Here is a 13,208-nt window from a genome sequence, read left to right as displayed (position 1 = left end):
GACACAGTACGGTAGTCCACGGCTGTAGCTACCTCTGTGTCGGCAGTCGCTCGTCCATCCATAATTGTATACTAGTATCCATCCATCTACATTGTTTACCTGAGGTGCCTTTTAGTTGTGCCTATTAAAATATGGAGAACAAAAATGTTGAGGTTCCAAAATTAGGGAAAGATCAAGATCCACTTCCACCTCGTGCTGAAGCTGCTGCCACTAGTCATGGCCGAGACGATGAAATGCCAGCAACGTCGTCTGCCAAGGCCGATGCCCAATGTCATAGTACAGAGCATGTAAAATCCAAAACACCAAATATCAGTACAAAAAGGACTCCAAAATCTAAAATAAAATTGTCGGAGGAGAAGCGTAAACTTGCCAATATGCCATTTACCACACGGAGTGGCAAGGAACGGCTGAGGCCCTGGCCTATGTTCATGGCTAGTGGTTCAGCTTCACATGAGGATGGAAGCACTCAGCCTCTCGCTAGAAAACTGAAAAGACTCAAGCTGGCAAAAGCACCGCAAAGAACTGTGCGTTCTTCGAAATCCCAAATCCACAAGGAGAGTCCAATTGTGTCGGTTGCGATGCCTGACCTTCCCAACACTGGACGTGAAGAGCATGCGCCTTCCACCATTTTCACGCCCCCTGCAAGTGCTGGAAGGAGCACCCGCAGTCCAGTTCCTGATAGTCAGATTGAAGATGTCAGTGTTGAAGTACACCAGGATGAGGAGGATATGGGTGTTGCTGGCGCTGGGGAGGAAATTGACAAGGAGGATTCTGATGGTGAGGTGGTTTGTTTAAGTCAGGCACCCGGGGAGACACCTGTTGTCCGTGGGAGGAATAGGGCCGTTGACATGCCTGGTGAAAATACCAAAAAAATCAGCTCTTCGGTGTGGAAGTATTTCACCAGAAATGCGGACAACATTTGTCAAGCCGTGTGTTGCCTTTGTCAAGCTGTAATAAGTAGGGGTAAGGACGTTAACCACCTCGGAACATCCTCCCTTATACGTCACCTGCAGCGCATTCATAATAAGTCAGTGACAAGTTCAAAAACTTTGGGCGACAGCGGAAGCAGTCCACTGACCAGTAAATCCCTTCCTCTTGTAACCAAGCTCACGCAAACCACCCCACCAACTCCCTCAGTGTCAATTTCCTCCTTCCCCAGGAATGCCAATAGTCCTGCATGCCATGTCACTGGCAATTCTGACGAGTCCTCTCCAGCCTGGGATTCCTCCGATGCATCCTTGCGTGTAACGCCTACTGCTGCTGGCGCTGCTATTGTTGCTGCTGGGAGTCGATGGTCATCCCAGAGGGGAAGTCGTAAGCCCACTTTTACTACTTCCACCAAGCAATTGACTGTCCAACAGTCCTTTGCGAGGAAGATGAAATATCACAGCAGTCATCCTGTTGCAAAGCGGATAACTGAGGCCTTGACAACTATGTTGGTGTTAGACGTGCGTCTGGTATCCGCCGTTAGTTCACAGGGAACTAGACAATTTATTGAGGCAGTGTGCCCCCGTTACCAAATACCATCTAGGTTCCACTTCTCTAGGCAGGCGATACCGAGAATGTACACGGACGTCAGAAAAAGACTCACCAGTGTCCTAAAAAATGCAGTTGTACCCAATGTCCACTTAACCACGGACATGTGGACAAGTGGAGCAGGGCAGGGTCAGGACTATATGACTGTGACAGCCCACTGGGTAGATGTATGGACTCCCGCCGCAAGAACAGCAGCGGCGGCACCAGTAGCAGCATCTCGCAAACGCCAACTCTTTCCTAGGCAGGCTACGCTTTGTATCACCGCTTTCCAGAATACGCACACAGCTGAAAACCTCTTACGGCAACTGAGGAAGATCATCGCGGAATCGCTTACCCCAATTGGACTCTCCTGTGGATTTGTGGCATCGGACAACGCCAGCAATATTGTGTGTGCATTAAATATGGGCAAATTCCAGCACGTCCCATGTTTTGCACATACCTTGAATTTGGTGGTGCAGAATTTTTTAAAAAACGACAGGGGCGTGCAAGAGATGCTGTCGGTGGCCAGAAGAATTGCGGGACACTTTCGGCGTACAGGCACCACGTATAGAAGACTGGAGCACCACCAAAAACGCCTGAACCTGCCCTGCCATCATCTGAAGCAAGAAGTGGTAACGAGGTGGAATTCAACCCTCTATATGCTTCAGAGGTTGGAGGAGCAGCAAAAGGCCATTCAAGCCTATACAATTGAGCACGATATAGGAGGGGGAATGTACCTGTTTCAAGCGCAGTGGAGAATGATTTCAACGTTGTGCAAGGTTCTGCAACCTTTTGAACTTGCCACACGTGAAGTCAGTTCAGACACTGCCAGCCTGAGTCAGGTCATTCCCCTCATCAGGCTTTTGCAGAAGAAGCTGGAGGCATTGAAGGAGGAGCTAAAAGGGAGCGATTCCGCTAGGCACGTGGGACTTGTGGATGGAGCCCTTAATTCGCTTAACAAGGATTCACGGGTGGTCAATCTGTTGAAATCAGAGCACTACATTTTGGCCACCGTGCTCGATCCTAGATTTAAAACCTACCTTGGATCTCTCTTTCCGGCAGACACAAGTCTGCTGGGGTTCAAAGACCTGCTGGTGACAAAATTGTCAAGTCAAGCGGAACGCGACCTGTCAACATCTCCTCCTTCACATTCTCCCGCAACTGGGGGTGCGAGGAAAAGGCTCAGAATTCCGAGCCCACCCGCTGGCGGTGATGCAGGGCAGTCTGGAGCGACTGCTGATGCTGTGATCTGGTCCGGACTGAAGGACCTGCCAACGATTACGGACATGTCGTCTACTGTCACTGCATATGATTCTCTCACCATTGAAAGAATGGTGGAGGATTATATGAGTGACCGCATCCAAGTAGGCACGTCAGACAGTCCGTACTTATACTGGCAGGAAAAAGAGGCAATTTGGAGGCCCTTGCACAAACTGGCTTTATTCTACCTAAGTTGCCCTCCCACAAGTGTGTACTCCGAAAGAGTGTTTAGTGCCGCCGCTCACCTTGTCAGCAATCTGCGTACGAGGTTACTTCCAGAGAATGTGGATAAGATGATGTTCATTAAAATGAATTATAATCAATTCCTCCGTGGAGACATTGACCAGCAGCAATTGCCTCCACAAAGTACACAGGGAGCTGAGATGGTGGATTCCAGTGGGGACGAATTGATAATCTGTGAGGAGCGGGATGTACACGGTGATATATCGGAGGATGATGATGAGGTGGACATCTTGCCTCTGTAGAGCCAGTTTGTGCAAGGAGAGATTAATTGCTTCTTTTTCGGTGGGGGTCCAAACCAACCCGTCATTTCAGTCACAGTCGTGTGGGAGACCCTGTCACTGAAATGATGGGTTGGTTAAAGTGTGCATGTCCTGTTTATGCAACATAAGGGTGGGTGGGAGGGCCCAAGGACAATTCCATCTTGCACCTCTTTTTTCTTTCATTTTTATTTGCGTCATGTGCTGTTTGGGGAGTGTTTTTTGGAAGGGCCATCCTGCGTGACACTGCAGTGCCACTCCTAGATGGGCCAGGTGTTTGTGTCGGCCACTAGGGTCGCTTAGCTTACTCACACAGCTACCTCATTGCGCCTCTTTTTTTCTTCTTTGCGTCATGTGCTGTTTGGGGAGTGTTTTTTGGAAGGGCCATCCTGCTTGACACTGCAGTGCCACTCCTAGATGGGCCAGGTGTTTGCGTCGGCCACTAGGGTCGCTTAGCTTACTCACACAGCTACCTCATTGCGCCTCTTTTTTCTTCTTTGCGTCATGTGCTGTTTGGGGAGTGTTTTTTGGAAGGGCCATCCTGCGTGACACTGCAGTGCCACTCCTAGATGGGCTAGGTGTTTGTGTCGGCCACTAGGGTCGCTTAGCTTACTCACACAGCTACCTCATTGCGCCTCTTTTTTTCTTCTTTGCGTCATGTGCTGTTTGGGGAGTGTTTTTTGGAAGGGCCATCCTGCGTGACATTGCAGTGCCACTCCTAGATGGGCCAGGTGTTTGTGTCGGCCACTAGGGTCGCTTAGCTTACTCACACAGCTACCTCATTGCGCCTCTTTTTTTCTTCTTTGCGTCATGTGCTGTTTGGGGAGTGTTTTTTGGAAGGGCCATCCTGCGTGACACTGCAGTGCCACTCCTTGATGGGCCAGGTGTTTGTGTCGGCCACTAGGGTCGCTTATCTTACTCACACAGCTACCTCATTGCGCCTCTTTTTTTCTTCTTTGCATCATGTGCTGTTTGGGGAGTGTTTTTTGGAAGGGCCATCCTGCGTGACACTGCAGTGCCACTCCTAGATGGGCCAGGTGTTTGTGTCGGCCACTAGGGTCGCTTAGCTTACTCACACAGCTAACTCATTGCGCCTCTTTTTTTCTTCTTTGCGTCATGTGCTGTTTGGGGAGTGTTTTTTGGAAGGGCCATCCTGCGTGACACTGCAGTGCCACTCCTAGATGGGCCAGGTGTTTGTGTCGGCCACTAGGGTCGCTTAGCTTAGTCATCCAGCGACCTCGGTGCAAATTTTAGGACTAAAAATAATATTGTGAGGTGTGAGGTATTCAGAATAGACTGAAAATGAGTGGAAATTATGGTTTTTGAGGTTAATAATACTTTGGGATCAAAATGACCCCCAAATTCTATGATTTAAGCTGTTTTTTAGGGTTTTTTGAAAAAAACACCCGAATCCAAAACACACCCGAATCCGACAAAAAGAATTCGGTGAGGTTTTGCCAAAACGCGGTCGAACCCAAAACACGGCCGCGGAACCGAACCCAAAACCAAAACACAAAACCCGAAAAATTTCAAGTGCACATCCCTACCAGATAGTACCTAATCTTTCTTTTCGAGTGCCCAGTCTCCTGCGGAGCCCGTCTATTCCCCATGGTCCTTACGGAGTTCCCAGCATACACTAGGACGTCAGAGAAATGTGGGCAACATGCAAGACCCGCTCTGGACATGTGCAGAACAGGGCCTGTGCAGTTTCCTGATAATCGGAAAACTGCGCAGCGGATCACAATAGTGATTCCTACTGACTTAGGGGCCTATTTATCACCATCTTCATCCAGGATGTGGATGACAGGTGATAAAATCGCCCCAACTCGCACTGCGATAATTGACTACATCGCAGGGATGTATCAATTATTGCATGCAGGGACAGAGCTTGTGGTCTAGCTCTGTCCCTGCGATGATACACTGCAGCATCATCAGGGTGTTTTTCTGAAAAAATACCCCAATGTCCTGCTGCGCATGTGCCACCGCCTGGTCGTCCCCCCCATTGCGACTACCCCCGTGCGCAGTGAAACCCCCCCCCCCCCAGAAGATCAATATACTCACCAGTCCAGGGAGCCGGTCCACGCTGTTCCTGCTGGACTGCCCGGCGCGGGATCCTGTGCGCTGCATTGACCCCCGGTGCTGTAAAGTGCGCTGCCGCTTTGCAGCGTCACTTTAATGCACCAGGGTCACTTTGCAGCACATGGGGGACCCGGCACCTGGCAGCGCTCACCGGAGCAGCGGACTCCGGCTCCCTGGACAGGTGAGTATGGGTTGTTTTGGGGGTTTTTTACACTGTGATCAGCTTGTGTGTCTCTCGGACACACCGATCTGATCACTCTGCCGGGTCCCCGCTCAGCTTTCTCTGCCAAGGGCAGAGAAAGCTGGGCAAAACGGTGCTTTTCGCAGTGCTACCCTGTGAACTCGCCAGCCTGAGCTGGCGAGTTTATCACAGGGCATACTGCGTTTTTGTTTCACTTTTTTTTTTTTAGTAAATTCGGCAACATCTCATTTCCCATTATAAGTATGGGGAATGCGATGTGGGTTACTAAAAAAATGTGAATTAAAGGGTTTGGAGCAGTTTTTCATGAAAACTGCTCAAATGCCCTTTAATACATTCAGGTAATACTAAAATAATGTGAAAAAGGGTGTTTTCACACCCATTTCACATTATTTTAGTAAAAATAATTTTAATAAATAGACCCCTTAGGCCCTATGTACACAGACTGGTTACTCCTGAAGTAAATCTGATACAATGCTGGATGCAGCTTGAGATACAGCTGAACATAGACTTGCATAGGTTTGTTCCTGCTTAGTCAGAAAGCTAATAATATTTTATTTCTCTGACGTCCTAGTGGATGCTGGGTACTCCGTAAGGACCATGGGGAATAGACGGGCTCCGCAGGAGACTGGGCACTCTTAAAAGAAAGATTAGGTACTATATCTGGTGTGCACTTGCTCCTCCCTCTATGCCCCTCCTCCAGACCTCAGTTAGAATCTGTGCCCGGCCACAGCTGGATGCACCTAGTGGGCTCTCCTGAGCTTACTAGAAAAGAAAGTATTTGTTAGGTTTTTTATTTTCAGTGAGATCTGCTGGCAACAGACTCACTGCTACGAGGGACTGAGGGGAGAGAAGCAAACCTACCTGCTTGCAGCTAGCTTGTGCTTCTAAGGCTACTGGACACCATTAGCTCCAGAGGGATCGAACACAGGGCCCGACCTCGATCGTCCGTTCCCGGAGCCGCGCCGCCGTCCCCCTTGCAGAGCCAGAAGACGGAAGAACCAGGAGAAAATCGGCGGCTGAAGACTCCGGTCACTGGTGGGTGCAGGGCGCTGGGGGGGGGGGGGGCGCCCTGGGCTGCAATATGTATACCTTTTTGGCAAATGTGCACATAATACAGTTATAAACTGTATATGTGCCTAATCCCCCGCCATTAATATTATTAAAAAAGCGGGAGAAGCCCGCCGCGGAGGTGGCGGGGCTATCTCCCTCAGCACACCGGCGCCATTTTCTCTTCACAGCTCCGCTGGAAGGACGCTCCCCAGGCTCTCCCCTGCAGTATACACTACGAGAAGGGTAAAAAAGAGAGGGGGGGCACATAAATTTAGGCGCAAAAGGTTATAGAAGCAGCTATTGGGGGCGAATTCACTTTGTGTTAGTGTAAATCCCTCTGTTATATAGCGCTCTGGTGTGTGCTGGCATACTCTCTCTCTGTCTCCCCAAAGGACTTTGTGGGGTCCTGTCCTCAGTCAGAGCATTCCCTGTGTGTGTGTGTGTGTGCGGTGTGTCGGTACGGCTGTGTCGACATGTTTGATGAGGATGCTTACGTGGAGGCGGAGCAGGAGCCGATAAGTGTGATGTCGCCCCCTGCGGGGCCGACACCAGAGTGGATGGATATGTGGAAGGTATTAACCGACAGTGTCAACTCCTTGCATAAAAGGTTCGATGACGTAACAGCTTTGGGACAGCCGGCATCTCAGCCCGCGCCTGCCCAGGCGTCTCAGAGGCCATCAGGGGCTCAAAAACGCCCGCTACCTCAGATGGCAGACACAGATGTCGACACGGCGTCTGACTCCAGTGTAGACGAGGATGAGACAAATGTACAGTCCACAAGGGCCATCCGATGCATCATTACGGCAATGAAAAATGTGTTGCACATTTCTGACATAACCCGGTTACCACTAAAAAGGGTATTATGTTTGGGGAGAAAAAGCAGCCAGTGACTTTTCCCCCATCTGATGAGTTAAATGAATTGTGTGAAGAAGCGTGGTGTTCCCCAGATAAGAAATTAGTGATTTCTAAGAGGTTACTAATGGCGTACCCTTTCCCGCCAACGGACAGGTTGCGTTGGGAAACATCCCCTAGGGTGGACAAGGCGCTCACACTCTTATCAAAAAAGGTGGCACTGCCGTCTCAGGATACGGCCGCCTTAAAGGAGCCTGCAGATAGAAAGCAGGAGGCTATCCTGAAGTCTGTGTATACACACTCATGTTCTATACTGAGACCTGCAATTGCTTCAGCATGGATGTGTAGTGCTGCAGCTGCTTGGTCTAATACCTTGTCAGATAACATTGATTCCCTTGACAGGGATACTATTTTGCTAACCATAGAGCATATTAAAGACGTAGTCTTATATATGAGGGATGCACAGAGGGACATTTGCCGGCTGGCATCTAGAATTAATGCAATGTCCATTTCTGCCAGGAGAGTATTATGGACTCAGCAGTGGACAGGTGATGCTGATTCTAAAAGGCACATGGAGGTTTTGCCTTATAAGGGTGAGGAATTGTTTGGGGACGGTCTCTCGGACCTCGTATCCACAGCAACAGCTGGGAAGTCGACTTTTTTACCTCAGGTTCCCTCACAGCCTAAGAAAGCACCGTATTATCAAGTACAGTCCTTTCGGCCTCAGAAAGGCAAGCGGGTCAGAGGCGCGTCCTTTCTGCCCAGAGGCAGGGGTAGAGGGAAAAAGCTGCACCAGACAGCCAGTTCCCAGGAACAAAAATCCTCCCCTGCTTCCACTAAGTCCACCGCATGACGCTGGGGCTCCACAGGTGGAGCCAGGTGCGGTGGGGGCGCGTCTCCGGAACTTCAGCGACCAGTGGGTTCGCTCACAGGTGGATCTCTGGGTTCTACAAGTGGTATCTCAGGGATACAAGCTGGAGTTCGAGGCGTCTCCCCCTCGCCGTTACCTCAAATCAGCCTTGCCAGCTGCTCCCAAGGAAAGGGAGGTAGTACTGGCGGCAATTCACAAGCTGTACCTTCAGCAGGTGATACTCAAAGTTCCCCTCCTTCAACAGGGATGGGGTTACTATTCCACAATGTTTGTGGTACCGAAACCAGACGGTTCGGTGAGACCCATTCTAAATTTGAAATCCTTGAACACTTATATAAGGAAGTTCAAGTTCAAAATGGAATCGCTCAGGGCGGTTATTGCAAGCCTGGAAGAGGGGGATTTCATGGTGTCACTGGACATCAAGGATGCTTACCTACATGTCCCCATTTACCCACCTCACCAGGAGTACCTCAGGTTTGTGGTACAGGACTGTCATTACCAATTCCAGTCGTTGCCATTTGGTCTGTCCACGGCACCGAGGGTATTTACCAAGGTAATGGCCGAAATGATGATACTCCTTCGAAAGAAGGGAGTTATAATTATCCCGTACTTGGACGATCTCCTTATAAAGGCAAGGTCCAAGGAGCAGTTGTTAGTCGGAGTAGCACTATCTCGGGAAGTGCTACAACAGCACCGCTGGATTCGGAATATCCCAAAGTCGCAGCTGATTCCTACGACGCGTCTGCTGTTCTTGGGCATTATTCTGGACACAGAACAGAAGAAGGTGTTTCTCCCGGAGGAGAAGGCCCAGGAATTGTCATCTCTGGTCAGGGACCTCCTGAAACCAAAACAGGTGTCGGTGCATCACTGCACGCGAGTCCTGGGAAAGATGGTAGCTTCTTACGAAGCAATTCCCTTCGGCAGGTTCCATGCAAGGATCTTTCAGTGGGATCTGTTAGACAAGTGGTCCAGATCGCATCTTCAGATGCATCGGTTGATCACCCTGTCCCCGAGGGCCAGGGTGTCTCTGCTGTGGTGGCTGCAGAGTGCTCATCTTCTCGAGGGCCGCAGATTCGGCATTCAGGACTGGGTCCTGGTGACCACGTATGCAAGCCTCCGAGGTTGGGGGGCAGTCACTCAGGGAAGAAACTTTCAAGGACAGTGGTCGAGTCAGGAGACTTCCCTACACATAAATATTCTGGAACTAAGGGCCATTTACAATGCCCTGAGTCAAGCAGAACCCCTGCTTCAAAACCAACCGGTGCTGATTCAGTCAGACAACATCACGGCGGTCGCCCATGTAAACCGACAGGGCGGCACAAGAAGCAGGATGGCGATGGCAGAAGCCACAAGGATTCTTCGATGGGCGGAGAATCACGTGCTAGCACTGTCAGCGGTGTTCATTCCGGGAGTGGACAACTGGGAAGCAGACTTCCTCAGCAGGCACGACCTCCACCTGGGAGAGTGGGGACTTCATCCAGAAGTCTTCAAGCTGATTGTAAATCGTTGGGAAGGGCCACAGGTGGACATGATGGCGTCCCGCCTCAACAAAAAGCTAAAAAGATATTGCGCCAGGTCAAGGGACCCTCAGGCGATAGCTGTGGACGCTCTAGTGACACCGTGGGTGTACCAGTCGGTTTATGTGTTCCCTCCTCTTCCTCTCATACCAAAGGTACTGAGGATAACAAGAAAGAGAGAAGTAAGAACTATACTCATCGTTCCGGATTGGCCAAGAAGAACTTGGTACCCGGAACTACAAGAACTGATCTCAGAGGACCCTTGGCCTCTGCCGCTCCGACAGGACCTGCTACAACAGGGGCCCTGTCTGTTCCAAGACTTACCGCGGCTGCATTTGACGGCATGGCGGTTGAACGCCGGATCCTAATGGAAAAGGGCATTCCGGAGGAAGTCATTCCTACGCTGATAAAAGCTAGGAAGGATGTGACAGCACAACATTATCACCGCATATGGCGAAAATATGTTGCTTGGTGTGAGGCCAGGAAGGCCCCAACAGAGGAATTTCAGCTGGGTCGATTTCTGCACTTCCTATAGTCAGGGGTGACTATGGGCCTAAAATTGGGATCCATTAAAGTCCAGATTTCGGCCCTGTCTATTTTCTTTCAAAAAGAACTGGCTTCACTGCCTGAACTTCAGACGTTTGTTAAGGGAGTGCTGCATATTCAGCCCCCTTTTGTGCCTCCAGTGGCACCTTGGGATCTCAATGTTGTGTTGGATTTCCTAAAATCACATTGGTTTGAGCCACTTCAGACCGTGGAGTTGAAGTATCTCACGTGGAAGGTAGTCATGCTGTTGGCCTTGGCCTCAGCTAGGCGTGTGTCAGAATTGGCGGCTTTGTCCTGTAAAAGCCCATATCTGATTTTCCATATGGACAGGGCAGAATTGAGGACTCGTCCCCAATTTCTCCCAAAGGTGGTATCAGCGTTTCATTTGAACCAACCTATTGTGGTGCCTGCGGCTACTCGGGACTTGGAGGATTCCAAGTTGCTGGACGTAGTCCGGGCCCTGAAAATCTATGTTTCCAGGACGGCTAGAGTCAGCGTCCCGCATCCTAAATCAGTAAAAGCCCATTCCACGAGGAAGGTGGGCTCTAGGAAGGTGTGCTCTTCTTGGGCGGCTGCCCGAGGGGTTTCGGCTTTACAACTTTGCCGAGCTGCTACTTGGTCGGGATCAAACACTTTTGCAAAATTCTACAAGTTTGATACCCTGGCTGAGGAGGACCTTGAGTTTGCTCATTCGGTGCTGCAGAGTCATCCGCACTCTCCCGCCCGTTTGGGAGCTTTGGTATAATCCCCATGGTCCTTTACGGAGTACCCAGCATCCACTAGGACGTCAGAGAAAATAAGAATTTACTCACCGGTAATTCTATTTCTCGTAGTCCGTAGTGGATGCTGGGAGCCCGTCCCAAGTGCGGACTTTCTGCAATACATGTATATAGTTATTGCTTAACTATAGGGTTATTGTTCTGAGCCATCTGTTGCATGAGGCTCAGTTGTTGTTCCCTAAATGAGGTCTGGAGGAGGGGCATAGAGGGAGGAGCCAGTGCACACCAGATATAGTACCTAATCTTTCTTTTAAGAGTGCCCAGTCTCCTGCGGAGCTCGTCTATTCCCCATGGTCCTTACGGAGTACCCAGCATCCACTACGGACTACGAGAAATAGAATTACCGGTGAGTAAATTCTTATTTTGTGTGACTGGCACTACACTTTTGTTACATACACATCTGTAGGCAGGGGCGTTTTAAGAGAGGAGGAGGCCCGTGTGCAGCCTTCTGCTTCAGGGGCCCCCTCCTCTCTGACTAATTAATATTTACCTCTCCGGAGTCCCCCGGCGGTGCCATTCTTCTCCACAGCAGCGGCAATAGTCTGAGAACAGACTCTATTGCGCATGCGCAAACCTCCGGGAACACGGTGCGGCGGCCATTTTCCTGAAGATTTTGCTAATGCGCATGCGCGAAACTCCGGAAAAATGGCCGCCGTGCCATCTTTCCGGAGTTTTCAGCAGGCGCAATACAGTTAGTTCCCCCTAGTGTTCAAACTCTATTGCGCTGCCGAAAAGGGATGGCTTCGACGGGGGACTTCAGAGAGGTAAGTATTAAGCAAATGGGTGCAGTGTGTGCGGGGTGGGCCCCCCTAGACCTGGGGGCCCGTGTGCCTCGCACACACTGCACCCATTATAGAAACGCCAATGTCTGTAGGAAAACCTGAATTTAGTACTATTTAAAGCATACAGTATTTCTCAAAAAGCCATAATTAGTGGATAGAGCATTTAACAGGGTACATTGCTTCATTATTTCCAGTTATTTATATAGCGCACACATATTCTGCAGCGCTTTAAAGAGAATATTTGTCCATTCACATCAGTCCCTGCCCCAGTGGAGCTTACAATCTATATTCCCTACTACACATACAGTACACGCTAGGGCTAATTTTTTTTTGTTGGGACCCAATTAACTTACCAGTATATTTTTGGAGTGTGGGAGGAAACCAGAGTACCCGGAGGAAACCTACGCAAGTTTGGGGAGAATATACAAACTCCACACAGTTACGGCCATGGTGGGAATCAAACCCATAACCTCAGTGCTGTGAGGAAGTAATGCTAACCACTACACCATCCGTACTGCCCAAAAATAAAATATTAAACTTACACCTTCCCCTGTAAAAATAAAAAATAAAACAATCACACTTGAATCTACTCTGAAATGTAACAAATGCTATTCTAAAATAATTTAATTCATAACATATTTCAACAGTGGTATGGTAATCAAGTGTTAGGACATATTCGGAAATGAAATGAGGTACAGAGTGAGAAATCTTAATAGAATGAGGTACCTTCAGTCCAGTGGCTTAGTTTCCCAATTACAAAGTTCTGGAAAAGCAGCTTGTTTACTATAAAAGACCTTGTACCCTGTGAATGTGCTCATTCAGTATTGCCTTAATATAATAGCTCTGATAGCACACGTAATTCTACTCCTCCCATTCTGCAGCTGTTGGTTATTTATCAGGAAGGACAAACTGAGCGTGAATAAAAAAAATTGGCAAGTAACTGTGTACCTTGGCAAAACCATGCTGCACTGAACGTGGGGCAGATTTAAGACCTGCAGAGAGCAGTGACGTGCTGTAGGGTGAGGCAGGTGAGGTAGAGCCTTTCCTGTCATACTAACATTTGTGCCAGAGATTTGACTATATAAAGTATATGAAAAATACAAAGAATATGTTGGAAATATCTTCTTTGTATTATTCTAATTATTTTTATAGCCAAAACTCTGGAGTAAAAAGTTTATGGTAGATATCTTTTCCACACATCTCTGACCAAAACTCGACAAATTTTCAGGAGTTTATACTGCTGCACCCAGGGGCG

The 13,208-nt window shown here is 49.2% G+C and overlaps 1 protein-coding gene across 2 annotated transcripts in view; it reads right to left on the bottom strand.

Moving 5' to 3' along the window:
- Window positions 1–12,787, bottom strand: part of LOC134965074 (sulfotransferase 2B1-like) — a 207,533-nt gene extending 194,746 nt beyond the window's left edge. The window contains exon 1 of one of the 2 annotated variants that reach the window (XM_063941636.1): window positions 12,680–12,787. The gene's annotated coding sequence lies outside the window, so the exon portion shown is untranslated. The remainder of the gene's footprint in view (window positions 1–12,679) is intronic. The other variant, XM_063941637.1, reaches the window with a different exon arrangement.
- Window positions 12,788–13,208: the final 421 nt, after the last annotated feature.

The sequence above is a fragment of the Pseudophryne corroboree genome, chromosome 10, assembly GCF_028390025.1.
Source record: "Pseudophryne corroboree isolate aPseCor3 chromosome 10, aPseCor3.hap2, whole genome shotgun sequence".
Lineage (NCBI taxonomy): Eukaryota > Metazoa > Chordata > Amphibia > Anura > Myobatrachidae > Pseudophryne > Pseudophryne corroboree.
Note: the sequence above shows the minus strand (reverse complement) of the source record. Positions and strands in the feature narration are given on the sequence as shown.